Source organism: Falco naumanni, chromosome 9 (assembly GCF_017639655.2).
Source record: "Falco naumanni isolate bFalNau1 chromosome 9, bFalNau1.pat, whole genome shotgun sequence".
In the NCBI taxonomy this organism is placed as follows: Eukaryota; Metazoa; Chordata; class Aves; order Falconiformes; family Falconidae; genus Falco; species Falco naumanni.
In genome coordinates, this window is record NC_054062.1 from 14646935 (window position 1) to 14664765 (window position 17831).

The 17831-nt window shown below is 41.6% G+C and overlaps 1 protein-coding gene across 12 annotated transcripts in view; it reads right to left on the bottom strand.

Annotated features, from left to right (window-relative positions):
• The window catches only part of USP54 (ubiquitin specific peptidase 54), a 110293-nt gene that overhangs the window by 74391 nt on the left and 18071 nt on the right, over positions 1-17831 (bottom strand). Inside the window, exon 1 of one of the 12 annotated variants that reach the window (XM_040606029.1) lies at positions 12549-12649. The exons of 3 other annotated variants lie outside the window; for them this stretch is intronic. The gene's annotated coding sequence lies outside the window, so the exon portion shown is untranslated. Of the gene's footprint in view, positions 1-3043; positions 3308-12548; positions 12650-17831 lie in introns of those variants that run through there. 8 more of the 12 variants (XM_040606026.1, XM_040606033.1, XM_040606030.1 and 5 more) reach the window with 8 other exon arrangements.

The following is a 17831-nucleotide window of genomic DNA, read 5'->3' on the forward strand; positions in this document are numbered from 1 at the left end:
CAAGGAACGATCACCTGACATCTAGGAAAGCAACATCTGTAAAAGCTATCCTTATCAAGAAGGGTTACCACACCAGGATGGTATTTTTAGTCACCTTATTACACCACAATAAATGCTTTGTTGAGAAATCATTTACAAATTTTTCCTTCAATACTTGAAGAAAGCATTCAGACACACTGTTACTATTACTACCCACTGCTTAGCCAGCATTACAACATGTAACACTTCTTCATACACACCTGTAAGGGAGACAGGAAAAAATATTCTATCCAGACTAAAAGTCTATGCACCCTTCCTCTGTGATTAAGAAAATAAATCATAGACATGTGTGTACACATGTGCAACCAAGTGGCTGACCTGGAAAAATCTTACATTTCTGCTGCACTGGGACTGAAGTCACTCCATTTGAAGCTAAACTGCTCTAAGCTTGAGCCAAAATGTGCTGTGTTAGATGTATTTTCTTTGCTAAACTAGAAGGAAGCTCTTCTAGCTTTTTAGCATTCTCATTTTTTCCCATCCCCCCAAGTTCTCCAATTCCAATACACCCTGGTGACCCAGGTACTCACCAATTAGGACAATGAGAGTAATGCACATTCTCTTGTGGAATTGAGCACACAAGAAACTTGCAGACCTTTTGTGGAATTTCATACATATCAATACATCAGTTAAAGATACTATTATTATGATCCAAAACACCAGAACCTGAAAAGCCACAACTGAAAAATGGATGAAATGACATGGCTGTGACACGCTACTATTTGGAAGAAGTAATCTTGTCTCGCAGCTTACATCCATGACAACTCCCAGGAGAAACAGCAACTGATTAACATCACTTGGCACTTGGTGGAGTCAAAAAACTGCTGTACTGCAAATCACAAATGCATTTGTTCCAGCTCTCTACATTTTGCTTCTTGATTACTAGAAAATTTTTTTCTTGACTAAAACTATATAGATATGTTTTTATCTATTCCAAAGAGTATTATGAACATATTTTTTTCTAACACATTGCTTTGACTATATCCCACATTCCCCCTTCCCACAGTACATTAGTCTCCCTGTATTTGCTTTGAAGGGCCCTTGGGTCTAGCACAATATTGACTTTCCCACTTATAAGTGCATTATTAAATCCTGCCCCGAAAGTTGATGGTGCCAGCCTTTACCAGCCATTTGTTACATTATAAAGCAAGTGCTTCTGTTTTCTCTCCCTCAGAGAAGATGGAAACATACCAAAAAACATCTACAAAACTATCTGGTTATCCTCCAAATCACTCCTTTCCTGCCAAGCACGGAGAAGCTCAGCGGCAAGGCAGCAGGTGTGCCAAAACCATTGTTCATCGTGACAGCCACCACAGTCTGCTTCCTTCACTCCTCTGGCTGCTTGACATGTTCCTCTGGCCTGAGATGGGGAACCCTCTAACCCGGAATCTGCCTGTTTGGGTTTTTAAGATACTCAAGACTCTGAGATTACCGCCCCAACCTATAGGTATAACTGCATTACAAATTAACAACTTCAGAAAACACACACACCCCGTATGTCCAAGGCAATGCTTCACTGTCGAAGAACAGCAAGAGGTTTCTTGAACCACCAGTTTTTTGGGAGGGCGGGAAGGGGGGAAAGCAAGCCTATTTTCTAACTCCCACCGAGTAAAATGTACTACAAGAAAGACCTATCATCTCAAAGAGGCAATGTCTGAGAGCGATCACGAACCCAAAATCTCACAGCCACCTCAGCAGGGAAGAGGGCACCCCCCTCTCTCCATCCCAGTGCTCTGGGACAGGTAGTTAACACCTCTGCTCCTTGGCTTACACCAAATTCAGCTCACAAAATTACCCCCCCCCCTTTTTTTTTTCCGGAGGCGGGGCGGGGGGGAAGAGGAGAGAAGAGGGGCTTGCTTTATTTCCTACTGATTTAGTGATTTAGTCAACTCATCAAGAAGTTACAGCCAGGGCAAAGAGAGCAGGACTTCCTCTTCCAGGTGTGGAACAGCTGAGCCCTGCCTCAGCAGACTGATCAATCTCTATGGCAGCCTAAAGCACACCAGGATTACAAAGAAGTTATTCCTTCAGAAAAATATGGAATGCCTTTGAAAAGGCATAATGTTTATTACACTGAATGATGAGCAGCCAAAATGATACACAGACTATTTCCCCCTCCCCAGTGACAGGCTCTAGGACTACATTTATCATTTTGTGGAATTAAAACCTCTGCTTAGTATCACCAAATGTGTGAAAACAGTTTGTGATTTTTTTTCAAATCTACAAATTTAAACAAAGATGTACTTCATGCTGAGCTGAAGGAGCATGAAGTTTGGAATAGCAGTGGTAGACTTCCAAAATTCACAGGATAATTGCTATTTGTTTTGGAAACAAGACACTTCACAGAAGGCAGGGGATCAGGAAACCAGCCAAAGCAAGATGACTTTCACAAATCAACACATTAATATAATAGAAAAGCTCTACATATATTTAATACCTCATTTCATTACCAACTTTCTAACACAGAATTCAACAAGTAGAGGGAAGCAAAACTGCATCTACATCATCAAAAAAGCAGCCCCTAGAGCTTCTGACTAGGTAATAGTATTAGTTACAAAGTAACAAGGATGAAAAATGAACTGCCAATATTCCTTCCAGCTGTGAAAAATGTTAAGGTGAGAAGAGATTCTGACTGGCTTCACCTTCAAATTTATCACGGATACTATTAGTCAGAAGCAGCTACAGCATCGCGGACCAGAGGCAGCTTATGGCTTAGAAAGTGCCTTTCACACAGGTAGCAGAACATAAAACATACACATACTAAACACCATTAGACAGAAAGGTTGTAATATTGAAAAGCGAAGTATTAACAAAACTGAAGGAATACTCTTCTTTGCATCTTAGAAACAAAGGCACTCTACATTGGCCAGCAGTATTTTCTACCTTTCAGTACCATATATAGGAGAGAATTCCTGTGACAACTTGGGATTCAATAAAAAAAAAATCAGTCATGTCACAGCGGTGGTGGCACCACATTAAAACTGATTTAAGAATCAGAAAGACCTACCTTCAGAAGCCACTTTCTATTTACTGCGTGAACTCCATACTGGTATTGCAACAAAAGCTAGAGCTCAGAGCGGGTTGAGAAAACTCTCAGAGGACTCACTGCTAGAGTAACTGCTCTGAGTAATACTTGCATGGAAAAATTATTTAAGGGAGGAGGAAAGAGCTAGAACAGCGTGGGAGGGGACAACCTGCTGTTTCGAACAATAGGAAGCTGTTAAAACAAAAAAACAAGGGCCTCCCTCAGCACAGGAAAGCCTCGTTTGAAAAGTGTTGCCCCCGCTGCCACCTACCAGGGCAGGCAGTTCTGCCAACAGAGATAAGGCCAGAGGCCCAGCTTACCGACAGTTCCCTTCGGAAACAGAGCCAGGCAAGAGAGAGGAAGGTTTTCCAAACCCTTTTATAAAAGAGATCAGACTGGGGGCAGAGGGGCAGATAGGGCTGTAAGGGATGACTTCATTTTACAGCAACAGCCTGCTTGTGCAAGGCAGGGCTGCCCTTGCTGCAACGAGCAAACTGGCAAGGTTCCTGCAAACTGCTTAGTTAAACACGAAGGATGTTTTCTCATAGGCGGGGCTAATAACCAGGAGTGACATCTAGCCATTTAACAGAAAAAATGCAAAGGACTCAATAGATGTCTTCAGTTTTGATGCCTTGGTTTAGAGCCTCGAGGTTACAATGCAAATTTAAAAGCAGTTTTTCAAAAAAACAATTATTGCAGGACAATTCCTGGAACCATCCCCTGTGGTTCAAAGCCAGTGATACTGATCAGGGAAAAAAAGTTTGTTCAGAAAAACAGCTTCCTACCCTGAAAACCTCCCATAAACTCAGTTATTTAAGCTCAGAAGCAGCATTACTACATGATTATTCCCAGACTCTTAAGAGAGTAAGCAGTACAGCTCCAGGACACTGGTGCCATCCACATTCAGCATCAATTTGTTCCTCTAACATGATCACATTCATAGCACAGACAGGCAGAGTTACTGTGTATCCAAGACCAAAATAACTTTAAAGAAAACTTTATAGTTATGTTACAAAAATACAATGCACACCATTGTCTTTCTGTCCTAGCACAATATAGTGCTAACAAACAGAATCAGATTGAAATATAATAACACTTTGGACCATACAAGGGATTGAAGATACTATCCCCACCGGGACCATTTACCTAATGGAAACAAACAATGCAAAAAGGAAGCAGTTGGAATACAATTAAATCGGTTTGCCTTAAGAACAATCCAGTCTTGCAGGATAGAAGGGGCTGAGCCAAGTTTTAACTATGTCTTTCCATAATTATAGAGTTTTGGTGGGACAAAAATAGGAGTTAAAACAAGAAAGGAAAAAAAATACAGCAAAGGCACAATACTCTAAGCAATGTTTTACCTCATGATGCTTCTACGTAAATGTAAATCTTAAAGAAAAAAGTTACACGTGCAAATTTAAAATAAAATAATTTTATAACATGTATTAATAGTGGCATAATTGTGAACAAAAACCCAGTACAGTGTTCAGTAACCATGCTGGGTTCAAAACCTGCTCCACAGCTGTGCGTGGTTAGAACAGTGTGTTAACTCTGTAGCACTCTTTTTTTCAAACAGCTTGTTTCAAGGAAGCCAAACCACTTGAAAGCAGTTTGCAACACCAGCACAGACCTTTTCCAGGCAAAAACAATGTGCCAATCCTCATTTTTATCATATAGAAAGAGTGACCGAGACTTTCGGGTGTCTCGCACCATTACTTGGATGTGCGGGTTTCTTTCCATATATCCATACAAGTCTTACCAAGAGTTAGCAAGCCCGTTTGTTCAGGTCACATTATGTCCAGGGCTCAATGACCTGAGGCTGGCAAGCACCCTTGCAGACAAAACACTTGTCTCTACGCTCCCTTCCTCCTCCTCACTCCAAAGGATGAAGCATTCGCCTTTCCTACTCAGGCATGAAGACCACAGAGATGCTCCTGTGGCTCCACTGATGTCCTTGCTGAGGTGGTATGGGCCAACGCCCTCACAATGGCAGGTGCACGGAAATCAGTAATACCAACAGTTTTGTAATACTGATGTTTATAAACTCCTATTTGCTTTTTGCTAAAACTCTTCACATGCCCACACATACCTGAGTACCTGCTAGAAGTATGGATCCAATCGTGACATTTTCAAAAACCTGCTTTGACACTACTCCACACAGCTCCTCAGCACGTGGATAGAGGAGACTCCCAGGTGCCTGTCTAAACAATATCCAGTTCTTCATACTTAAGTGCATGTAAAAAGCATGAAAATTATTTCTAGAAGCTCTCTTCAAAGCATGATCAATTCTGCTTCCATCACACCTGAAATTAAAACTTTTCAAAATCCTACAGCAGCAAAGGACAGGTAAGTGTTTTACTGCTAAAACAAATCCCTCTGCATCAGACAAAGTAAGATTTCACTCCCCACTAGTGACGGTCAAACAGTTCAGACAGCAAGTGGGGCACCATGCCCCTTTCTGGAAGGGGACATGTCCCAAGCCAAAGCACAACAGCACTGTTACGCTTACAAAAGAGAGCTTTGCCAAACACACCAGCTAAGCATCTGACTCACTGCCACCAGACTAAGAAAGAATTCAGAGCAATTACCACATCCCTGCACAGAACAGGAAGAAAGAAGAAAAGTGTTTCTACTCTTCTAACATTTCACCTAAATTAGGACAGCACAGCAACCCTCAAACAGCTCTGGTCAAGCCCTGCAGCCCCTAGGGCTGCTAGGACCTGACAGCAATGCTAGCAATTATACAGCCATCCACATAGCTGCCTCCGACTGAAACAAGGCAGGAAAACTAGGCAAGATAAAGCAGCAGAAACAAGCCTGGAATCTCTCTCTCCCTTCCTTGTTTTTCTGCTTTGGTTCAGAGATCAGCAATCTGAAAAGCAAATGTATTTGCAAGACAACCCTATCTATTAAAAGCACGTATGCCTACAGCATATGTTCATGTTTGGCCAGATAAAGAGAGATTGTCTAAGAAAATGACAAAAGAATAAGTTTAAAAATTTTTTTAAGAAAAAGGTACACGTGACAGAGAGCTGCAATAACCACTCTTTCCACACTGAAAACAGTTCTTTTCCCAATGTCTGCAGAGTCATATGATTTCAGCTTCCTTCTGCTGTCGCAGATCATGTAGCTTCCTAACCAGCAAAGGCTATGCTAGCCCTTCCCCTCACCTTCGAATAAATTTCCACCACAGCACTCCCACTCACAGAACTGTAAATGTCAGCACATTTAGTATAGTCTAAACACCATAAATTGGTCTACATGGAGAAGTTTGCCAGGAATAAGAGCTACATGGTAAAAGATGCAATTTCTCGACCACCTTCAACAAAGAAGCTGGCTGCAGAAATTCCTACCCACCTTTCACAGATCACTTGTTCTTGTTCTCAACTGATGCTCTGTTCTGCAGATGGCAGCCTGTACAGGACCACATCACAAACGGCATCATGAAAACTATCAGAGTTAAAAATAACTAGAAAATAAATTATGAAGGGTGCTAATGTTGTAACTTCAGTTATTCAGAATACAGAGAAGTCTGCATCAAGAAGTTTTAACTGGCACAACACAGACCAGCATGCTACAAGGGGTACACAGGAGCAGAGAAATTGTAGTTAGAGCAGTTTCTTCTACAGGTTTTGCCACCAAAGCCAAGATACCATGTAGATGTGCTACGTCTTTACACAGGTAACAATACAGCTATGCCAACCTGACAGTTGCTACCAGGATGGATCTGCTCACCATCACGTGCCCCTTCTGCTCCCTTTATGCTAACAATGGGCAATCTGCAAAACGAGCTAGTATAGGGCGGTAAGTCAGCAAAAACCAACTCTACCAAGGGAAATAAAAATAACAGGGTTTTTTCATCAGCTAGCTCACTGAGAATTCAGAAAAACAGTCCTGGTGAGCAATGCCTCCTGATAGCGAGGTTACATTCTCCCACCCAGATAACAAAGCAGACCCTTCATCTGCGGTCAGGCGCCTGTGTGGCACTGGGTAACACGGACTGACTGAAGGTGTGGTTTCATTTAACTGTGGGAAACACCAGACCTGTGTCAGTCTGTTTACTTTCCCTAGCCTCTCACTCCCACTGCTTCCGAGTATTGCACTCAGCTGCGAGCCAGTTGCATGAGCCACTTCAACAGAGAGCAGACACGCAAAACGGCCAAGCAAGAAGAGAGCAGGAGCACCCAGCCAAGACCCACCAACCCACCCAGCCCTTTTCCTGAAGCAGCCACAGTGAAGCTGCATCAAGTTAACATCCAGCTGCACTCCAGGACAGACCCTTCAAAACAATTGCTGCAAATTAAACTCCCTGGTTAATCTTTTCTAGCATCTTTGTTTAAGTAAGTGCATTATTCTAGGACAGCGGCTTTTAATTTACAATATGCATTCCCCACACTTTTAAGAAGTCTGAAAACAGATGTTTGCCCCCTTCACCGAAAAACTCTGAGATCAAAAAAGTTAATTCTGTGAAGCGGATACAAAGCAGTGAACATCCATGACTTCTTTTTTTGGGGGGGCAGGACAGTGGAGAGGGTGGGTTGAGGAAGAGAAGCTCATGTTCCCACATCAGCAGCACATTTTTCAAGAGGAAGGAAAAAAGCCAAGCAAAAAAAATAAATATCTAATAACAGTCCAACAAACTTCAGGGCAACGTGTTCAAACATATTAGGCAAACACGTATGCTGTATTTGGCTGACCTTCTCCACATGGCAAGACAACTGTTCAAATACTATTTGGGGCAGGGGAAAAGCATAGCAAAATCTTGATTTTACTTCGTCAACACAGCTTTCTTTGGTAGAGTGGACACAGCCTTAAAGCCAAAGAGACCCATACAAAGAAAACCAATCAAAATCAATACTGCTTTCTCCCTTACCATCCGAGCTATTCTTTTACTAAAATCAAGTGACCTAGAGCTATTCAAGTAGCTTGTAAATTACAAGATGAGCAAAAAGCTTTTCTTGCCATTTTGCAATATTCCTAAAGAATAACCAAACATACCATTGTTTTGGTAGTTATCAACAGAGGATCAGAAATACTTTTCAAGACTATTCAGAGACTAGCTAATCATTGAATCACAGAATGGGTTGGGTTGGAAGGTACCTTAAAGATCATCTAGTTCCAACCCCCATTTCAATGTGACGCCAGAGTTTTTGTGCCCTCCACTGCCCTTCCGTCTCCCGACTGCTCATTCTCATCCTTGTGCAACCACTTCCAATATGGCAACACAAACACTCATGTGGCCACAGAGACAACCTGGTCAGGGTAAACCGTGATCAGGTGGCAAGACAGGCCAGGGTAGTTTGAAGTCAGATCTGTTCCTCAATGTTCCCTACATGGCTCCACGGGTATTGTTTTGTGTGGGGTGGCTGTGGGTGGCAGTACCATTAAAATTATTTGAGAAGTCGCGGCCTGCAGTCTAAGCTAAAATCTACGCTAGCTTTTAAAATAAGCTTAGGAGCAGAGCAGTTAAGTGGAAAGCATTCCTTAGTATATAAAGGCCAGTCCTTAGCTGAATTAGTTCCGTTTCCCAACCTTATAGTTTGACAAAAGGGTCTTGCCTATTTACAACTTTAAGAGTAAAAACAGTTTGTATATACAGTTTGTATACACACTCAATATACACACTTAACTGAAAAAAGCTGTCTTCTTTCTTATGTGTATGTACTACGAGGCAGAGTGCTCTTCAGCGAAACCAGTCTTCCTTTTGGCAGATGACTCAAAACAAACAAAAAAAAGAAACACTGGAAGAAAAACAAAGCATTAGTAACCCAAGCACATCATTATGAACCTACCCTGCTAGCAGTTCAACTTTCTACATCTAGGAACTCTAACGCAGTGCTTTGAACTAGTTTTACCTGTGGCACTGGGAGGTCCGGGAGTCTACAAAACAACCAGGGTTTAAAGGTTACCAAACACAAGGAGGAACCAAAATATCACTCTTTACCAAGGAAGTACCCCCACAAATACCACAAACAACTGCATTTCTTGTTCCTACTACACTCCTAAACCCAAAATGAAACCAACAAAAGCAACTCTGCTGCAGGCTTACTCCCAGTGACTGTGAACCACAGCGTGCTGCATTTAATCTATCCTGCTTTTTGTGACTTCCACCTCAGTATGTGGACCAAAGCCAAAAGAATGTTTTGTAAACATCCTATCAAAAACAGACAGTAAAAGGTCTTCTTCACTACAAGTAAGACACCAGGTTACAGATGCCTGCGAATCAAACAATGCACTAAATTAAATTCCTTGGTCAAAGCCAAGCACATCATTTGAATGAGCGTGATGCCATGCTGCATCCAAAGCCACAGACAGCTCTCCTATCACGCATGTAGATGGGGCAGATCCACACGCTGGTTTATGCCCTAAAAGGCATGGCACAAAATTTATTTCCCTGTAGGACAAGGAATTTCCTGCAGTTTAAATATGACCCTGAGACATTCAGGAATTAATTTACAGTTTTAGTAAGTTAGGAATCAGAAAAACAACTTTCCTATGTAAAGCACACATGTGGCATTGGACTAGTGTAACTGAAGTGACAAATCCATATCCACTTTTCCCAAGCGTCACCAAGAATATACATAATTTTGTGACCCTAAATTATGGCACCCAACTTGTAAACCTTGATACATCAGGATCTTAGCAATGCTGTGGTCCTTGACAAAAAAGCTCACAATGAAATCTTGAGAAACATATGCAAGTTTGCTTCATCTGCCTGTATCAATAAAACCAATGCTCTTCAGGCTCTTCTCTGACATAAAAAAAGGAGTTGACAGGTTGGAGGTGAAAGATTCACTTCGGAAACTAACTCACAAAAGTGTGAAACCAAAATGAAAGTAAGCTCACAAGAAAGTTCTCCCTACCTACCATATTCATTTGTCCCCTTTGACACTCCAGTTCCTCTGCTTTACTAGTTTACCTTTGTATCCCTTAATTTACAACAGAAGAAGCAACATCACAAAGCCACAGTTATAGAGAAGTTAATTAAACTCATAACATTTTATCTTACTCTATTTTAAACTTCCTGCACTAATTATTTTCCATTGTGTCTTATTTTTAGTGTTTGTCCTATGACTGAACCTTGGATGATTTAGATGCAGTCAGGATGTATAGCACAGAACTCCCAAGAGCATTTAAATCCATACTACAATACTAAAGAGGGGAAAACAAAGGTCAGTGACACAGATGATTCCAGGAATCACCCCAATCATGGAGGGAGGGGGCAAAACCCAACAGTATTTCAGTGTTTCAAAATAAATTTTAATTTGCCATTCACAAAAGTAAATCCTCTGTAAAAATCTGCCATCAGAATGAAGAAGGGAAGTAACAGCATCTCTTAAGTTATCTTCCTTTCCACCTTGAAATGCCTTCTAATCATCTCATTAGAAAAGATGCTATTTCTTCAAACTGCATGCACCTACAAAAGCTATTGCAGGTGCTTAAAATCCAGTGGCTTCTTCAATAGTATGTACAGACATTATGAGGGTTATTGTTTGTTTCACAGCCAGTGAAATGGAATTGACTTAAGATGCTTAAGTATCAACAAGGAAGGTAAGAAATTGCTGATGACTTCCAAAGGAAACAATGAGCCACTCGCCAAAAAAAAAAAAAAAAAACACCAAAAAAAACCCTAAACTACGGAAAGTCCCACCCATGACAGTAATAGGTGCTGTCATGAAAAAATATACTTAGCAGTTAAAGAGATTTTCAGGTAGAAATGTAATTGACCAGATTTTACCCTGTAGCTTAGTCCTGCTACACCATGGATTACTTGTTCACCTTAGCCTGGCATCCTACAGCTGCAGCATGCCTTTGGACTACATGTCGGCTTCTGACAGAATACTGGTACTCTCTGCGTAAGTATGCAAAAAAATAGTACTAACTAAACGCTGTAGTAATGTGACACTCACTTTCTGGTTCTTCTCCCCCAGGTGTGAGGCATACACAAAGCACATATATATATTAATATACCTAAATATAAAGACTCCATTGGTCTTAACCATCCTAGATTAACACACTTCACCCCTTTAAAAAGTCCACTGTAAATACAAGTCAACTAGCTCGATGCATATTCCAGGACAAAAGCCATTGCAGCCCATCTATCCACGCAAGATGCCCACTACAACAATTAATACAGAATACCAAGTAACGTATGAACATCAGCAGCTAAATTTAGAGCAGAAAAACATCATCCATTGCATACTGATTAGACTGAAACACTACCAAGGCAATAGATAAAAGAAACCTGCAGAAAGATGGATTCATAGGTGACCATTCAAAACTAAAAATAGCACAGATTAGAACAAATACATATGGTCATATATAAAAGTACTTTTCTTTATTTTAATGAGGAGTTACTCCAGAATCCTGCTCTGTAGATTTAGAGACTAAACCTGCTTTGGAATCTAGTGCAGAAATTAGATGTGGTAGAGACGGGCCTTTCCAATTCAAGCCTTCAAAGGAAAGTCTTAGCCTACATTTTTAGCATAAGAATACCAAAGAGACCTTCCTCTACTCAAGAGTCAAGGCTGATAAAGCTTGCTTTACTTTGTCACATCCTTCTGCCACACAGAAAATGAGAGGTGCCCTCCTGCCAACTTTATCTTCATGTGACAATTCCCTTGAACAGGAAATTTTTCCCCACTATTTATTTCTGCCAATTTTAACCTACCTTGTGAAAAGTGAACCCATTAGGCCAGAAATTAGAACTGCAAATATTAAACTCTGTTTATCATGGAGATGGAATGAATGTTCAAAGAAAGGTTTATCTCTTCTACCCTTACTATAAAAAAGAAAAAAAAAGAAAAAGATCACAGACCAAAACCCACAACCAAAGCCATAACCAATGCTTTGCCTTTCATCAGAACTAGCAAATGCAACTCCTGTGCACATGAAGATTTAAGTAGTGTAGATTCCATATGGTCTTGCACATTCCCCCACAACTGGCAAAGGGCATAGTCATTACTCTTCTCCATACAGATGGGCTATAATCTTCCCACTGGCAAGTAGGGAGAGCAGCTGTAAGACACCTTCCTCTACTCCAAACTCCAGCGTTTTTAACTACCTTGATTTACCAAAGCAGCACGAGTTAAATTTAACATAGCACCTTCCACCAAGGACAGTAGGTACCCAGCACAATCCATCACCGCGAGACACAGAGTCAGCTAAGGCAGTATCTGGTGCTCATTCACTATCTCAGCAACAGTTTAGACAAGTAAATACAATTGAAGTGTATAGCTTTTTTTGTATAGGCGTACATAACGCTAACAATTATGTCTGCGAATAATGAAACACCCGGCACTCAGCACATTTTCCCAGCCTGGCTTGCTGCAGAAAACCCTTCCTCTGCTTACCAGCAGTCAGCACACCACAAAGCCACCGACACCTGCTGCAGGACCCGCATGGCGAAGCCGTGCCCGTGCCCCCGCCCCGTCCCGGGAGCCGGCCGCGCTCAGCCCGCCTGGCCCAGGTGTCCCAGCACACTCACCGGCCGGCCCGGGGACCCGCCGCCGCCCCGTCCCGCGGCGCTCCCGTCCCGTCCCTTCGCGCGGCGCGGGCAGCGCGGGAGCCAGCGCCCCGCCCCGTGGCGGTGACGTCACCGCTCCCGCCGCGCACCTGATCCCCGGGCAGGTCGGGCCTTAAAGGGGCAGCGGCGGGGCCGCCCGGCCAGCCTGCAGCGGCGAAGATGGCCGCGCTCAGGTAACGCGCAGAGCCCCGCTGCTTCCCCCGCGTGCAGAGCCTGGGGACACCGGGCCGTGGCCGCACTGCCCGAGGCCTTTCGAGGCCTCCCCTCCACCTTTGTGGGAAACGCCAAGGGCCCTTCAGCCCCGTTCCGCCCGCGGCACCGGGGCTTCCCGCGCCGGGGCCTTCTCGGGGCTGCTGCCTCCTCTGTAAATAATTCGGGAAAGCAATCCGCTTTCCTGGTAGATGTATTTATCTTTTCCCCTTGTTTCCGCAGCGCTTCTCAAGACCCGGTGACAGCCACCGCGGGAGGTGCCTCATTGGCACACCAGCCACCCATGGATGTCAAGAGCAGCGGTTCCTGAGCCCCCAAAGGCCACAGCTCCCCTCTTTTACCCCCAAAATGCAGTGCCAGTTTGCCCACCAGTGAAGGAAGGCTTGCCTGCTCGCAGGGGCACTCAACCAGCTAGAGAACAAGAACTACTTTTGTGCCAGATACTGTATTTCTGCCTGGAGAAAACAGCCGAGTTAACACAGCACAAAACTGGTAACTGCTTAGTTTGTACCCCCAGCGCCTGGCAAATAAGACACACTCGTAACTGGGACAGATCGGTTATTGCAGTCCTCTTACCTACTCAAAATCAATTGTCCCCTTACCCTGCTCAGCAATCCTCTCTACCAAGGAAATGTTCTGGAGGACGAGAGACCTTTAAATCAGTCTGCATCGCTTCCACTTAGCTGGGCAATGAACATTAAACGTGGAAGAGAGAAGAATCAAATGGAAGATACAAACACTAAAATTGCCTATCCAAGAAGCACATCTGAACAGAAACAGTTGTTCTATACTAAGTCATCCTTCCTATTTATATCTAATCCATATAGAAAACGCTGTACTGCCATACACCCAGTCATGAAAACACATCAGCCTCACTCAAACCTCGAGGGGGCTGCTGGCAATTCTCAAGCTGCAGCCATGCAGGCACTTTCTTCTTTCTTTCACTGCTATTAGCATAAAGCCACCAGTGCAGACCAACAACTGGGACCAATTGCCACGTCCTACAGCTTTTCAGGGCAACTTCATACAAATCGATTAATCACTGTCTGCTCCAATTCCCCATCTGCAAAACATCAGCAAGTGATACTTTCCCAATTCTCATTGATGCTTTCAGTGATAGTTCTTACTTCTAGATACCAAAGACAAAATCAGAGGAAAGCATCACTCATTGTCCAACCAATATCATAAAGGTTTTACTTAACCTTCTACAGATATTGCCAAACAATTATCTGATCCTGGAAAAGTCCCCCTTTTTTTTTTTGTTTCTCTGCGTAGGTTCCACTATCAATTACACCAGCACTCATCAAAAACAGTGCTGGCCTTCAGAAGTGCAGCATTCAGAGCAGAAGACAACGAGGCAGCATTTTGGTTTGCATATAGGAACAAGCTGAGTTATACCTCATACACAAAATTTTGCTTCGTGCTTTGGTAACAAGGAAGATACAATAAAAGATATATTTATTAAAATAGCCAAATTGCATTCAACTCCCATTTTCCCCTATAGAAATTATTCCTTTTTTTCCCCCCTGATATTTTTAGGTGTTCACATGTCTGAAAATATTTACTCCATGTTTAGACCCTTTTTTTTTTTCCTCATTTTCTTGGGAATTTGTAAGATCTGTGTTTCTGCTTTACTAAGGTTAGTTACCTAAGATTACTAAATAATCAGGACTATCTTTCAGAAAATGGTGAATGTGATATGACATGTTTTCTAAAATAGAATTTCACATTCATACTAAACTCAAACTATATGTGGACAGAAATTATATGATATTCTTTTATTTAAACTATTTTTTTTTTAAAAAAGGGGGGGTGAGTAGTCTGAATTACGTTGATATTGATGGCAAGCCCCAATGATAAATACTTTTAGAAGTAGGGGATCTCATCCTCTGAGCTCTCTAGGCTTTTACTCAAACATTAAAATATAAAATTTCTTGCTTTTTCATCTTTCATTCTAAGCTGAGAAACAGTGTGGAACAAGCAAAACATTTATATATGTACTATAATTTTAAAACCCCACTTAGAGTCAAAGCTAGATTGTCAGTTCATTAGTGCTAGTTTCAATTCAGCATCTCATTTGCTAAAATTTTAGCAGCAAACAAGCAGTGGGATTTTATTTTAAAAGTATATTTAGAACACATTATTTTAATTATTGATAGTATTAAATGTGGAATTTAAATACACTCAAATCCACTCTTCCCTCAATAAAAATAATTCTAATCACTTTAAAATGTCACATTAAAAAAAAAATCCCTCAGATGATTGTTATCCATCCTGTTTGGTGCCCTTTTGATCACTGAGCTCCTACCCTTAAGAGAAATGGCTATGGAACTTCAGTTGGATCCTGGAAGTTGGCTCTTCACAGCTGATAGATTGACTATTGTCTGTAGCATGTTGCAGCACTCTTGCTTATCCAGACTACTGTGTTGCCTTCCTGTTGCCTTCCCCTAGAACCAACTATTAAATTAAACCAACGTATTTACACATATTACCATCCAACACAGCTATCGCCTGACAACTTCGAATACTCAACACTTAAAAGTTACAGCACAGTGAAATCACAACAAAATCACTTCTAAGCCTTATTTAAGTAAAGACCAATGGATTTTCCTTCCCAATCTCAGTAGCCCAAATAAATTTGGTGTCTTTAAGGGTTAAGAGCACTTAGCTACTAAGTTTCTAACATAAGACTAACTTAATTTACTTCTATTGCAAGGAGACAGTTCAAACTCCACTTTACAGTGAACGTGGGTATATCTAATCTCATAGTCTGTGTTTAAAACCCTGCATTGAAATACTGCTGAAGGGTAACAGAGTAGTATAGTTTAGCATGATGGTCTGTGCTCAAGAAAGCTGAAAGGACTAGAAGGACTGACCGACTTGGTAGCTTTTATATTGCTCATCAGTCACCTATGATATTTTCAAACAACAATGATCTTATAATAAAGATGAGCCGCATCCCATTTCAGAAGTGCATCAGCACCCAGTGCCATGCTAAGTAGAAACCCTCCTCCACTTCCTTCAGAACTGAAACTCACTACTCAAACTTTAGACTTTGAGACATCACTAAATTGCAAGTTTGGACTGTAATTCTGCTAACAGAGCCTTCACAACACCACACTTTAACTTAATGCTTATAATTAAAGCTTCTATTATGTATCTTGATGTTGTAATTCTACAAAGAGACGGACAAATACTAGGTACTTTAAAAGGACATCAAACAGCCTAATCCAGCATTCCACAGTGAGAGGCGTCCTTCCTTTTCTGAATAAAGTAAGGTAAAAGTAACTTTTGTTGGTCAAGAGTAAGTTATTTATCATCTTCATTAAGTCAAGCACAGAAGGTGCAACATGATGTACTATAAACAGTAAGACAGGTGGCCTGTGCTTTTTCAGTAAATTTTCAAGTCTAGCTACACAAGGTAGAAGTCCATTTCCATGAAAAACTGATTTATTTAATGCATCCCCATTTGAGCTCTTTAAGGAAAAGCTGTGAGTTTTCTGATCTATCTATGGTTTTCAAAAACAATAGGTTAGATACAACATGAAATTACTCACTATCAACAACCCTCTGCTGCTGTAAATTTCATTGCTACCCAGACACTCTATTGGGGACAAGCAGCTCTATTGCCCTAACCTGGAGGGCTGGCATGAGCTCAGCACACACGGCTCGGCAGCATCGCAGCACTCCCAAACCCCAGGCATTCTCAGCTAGATCATTTCAGCCGCACCAAATGCTGGTTTTGCTTTGTATACCCAGAAGCATCAGTACCGCTTAGAGCTGGTTGATGAGGTTGCAACATCTTGTAACTTCTATACCACGGTATGCCTTTATTATACATTCCTCCTACATAGTAGTCTCATCCTTCCAATTCCAGTGGCACATGTTACTGGCATTGTCTCAGAGAATTAGCATTTTTGGCCTATTTTTCAAAGATTATTTTACCACCAATTATTCATGGGCAATAAACTGTTACATCGCATTCCACAACAGTTAAGGGTCCTCTCTATTTATTCCAAGTATCTGTATCACCTGCTAGATTCATACATCTAGCTCTAAATTTTCAAATTAAAAGCACCATTTCTGGCTCTCATGATTAAAAAGAATACCATTTAAATATGACCAGAGCCTGAACAAGCACAAACCTGAGAGTTCTCCCACATGTATTAGTCTGGAAATCTGAAAGCTAATGATCAATATTTAAATAATCTATGTCAGCAATAACTCCCCTTGCAGATAATATGAACATACCCATCCCGCTAGGAAAGCAAGGTACATTATGCAGGAAAAAAAAATTAAGAGTTTACAGCATTTAGCCCAAAGTCACTGTGGGGAGGAGAAGAAAAACAGTAGGATAAGAGCAACCAGTGATCTAGCAGAAGAGAGAAGAGTTCAGATCATCCCCTCATATCCAAACCAATAACCAACGTATCTTTCAAATCACCCTGATCCTTTCCATGATATGCAAAAACCCCTCCACCTCTTAAAAGCTCCACAATGCTTCCCTGCAGGATATGTTGGACCCCTAACATTTCCATATCTGACATCTGCCCTGTGTTGAAAGGCTGCTCACCACCTCTTGTCCAGCTGTCAGAGCTTCTAGTTTCCCTGATATAAACATCTCAAAAGGGCAAAGTAATAAAGACAGAAAAGAAGAAGAAAAAAAAAAAAAAGTAAATTGGAAGCAGCTCACAGTAAGTTATTAGAAAGAAGAAATACTGAAATGATGGAATTTCCTTCACATTTACTTAAACAAAAAGCCCCATTAAAAAGTGCTTGAAGCTGCAACAAATTCCACTCTTGGGCGCAGAATTCAGGTTTGGCTGGCTATGCTGTACACAGCCTGTTGGCTCTGACTCATGAAAACACTTATTTCTCTTTGAGAAAATAGAAACTAAAATTGCTAAGCAAAGTAATTTCCAACTGCAATGATTAAAGATGTGTGTTCTAGGGTATTATGACAATGCAAATAGACATTTGAAGTATACTAACAACACATGTTACAGCCTCAGGTAACTGAGGCTTGCACTCATT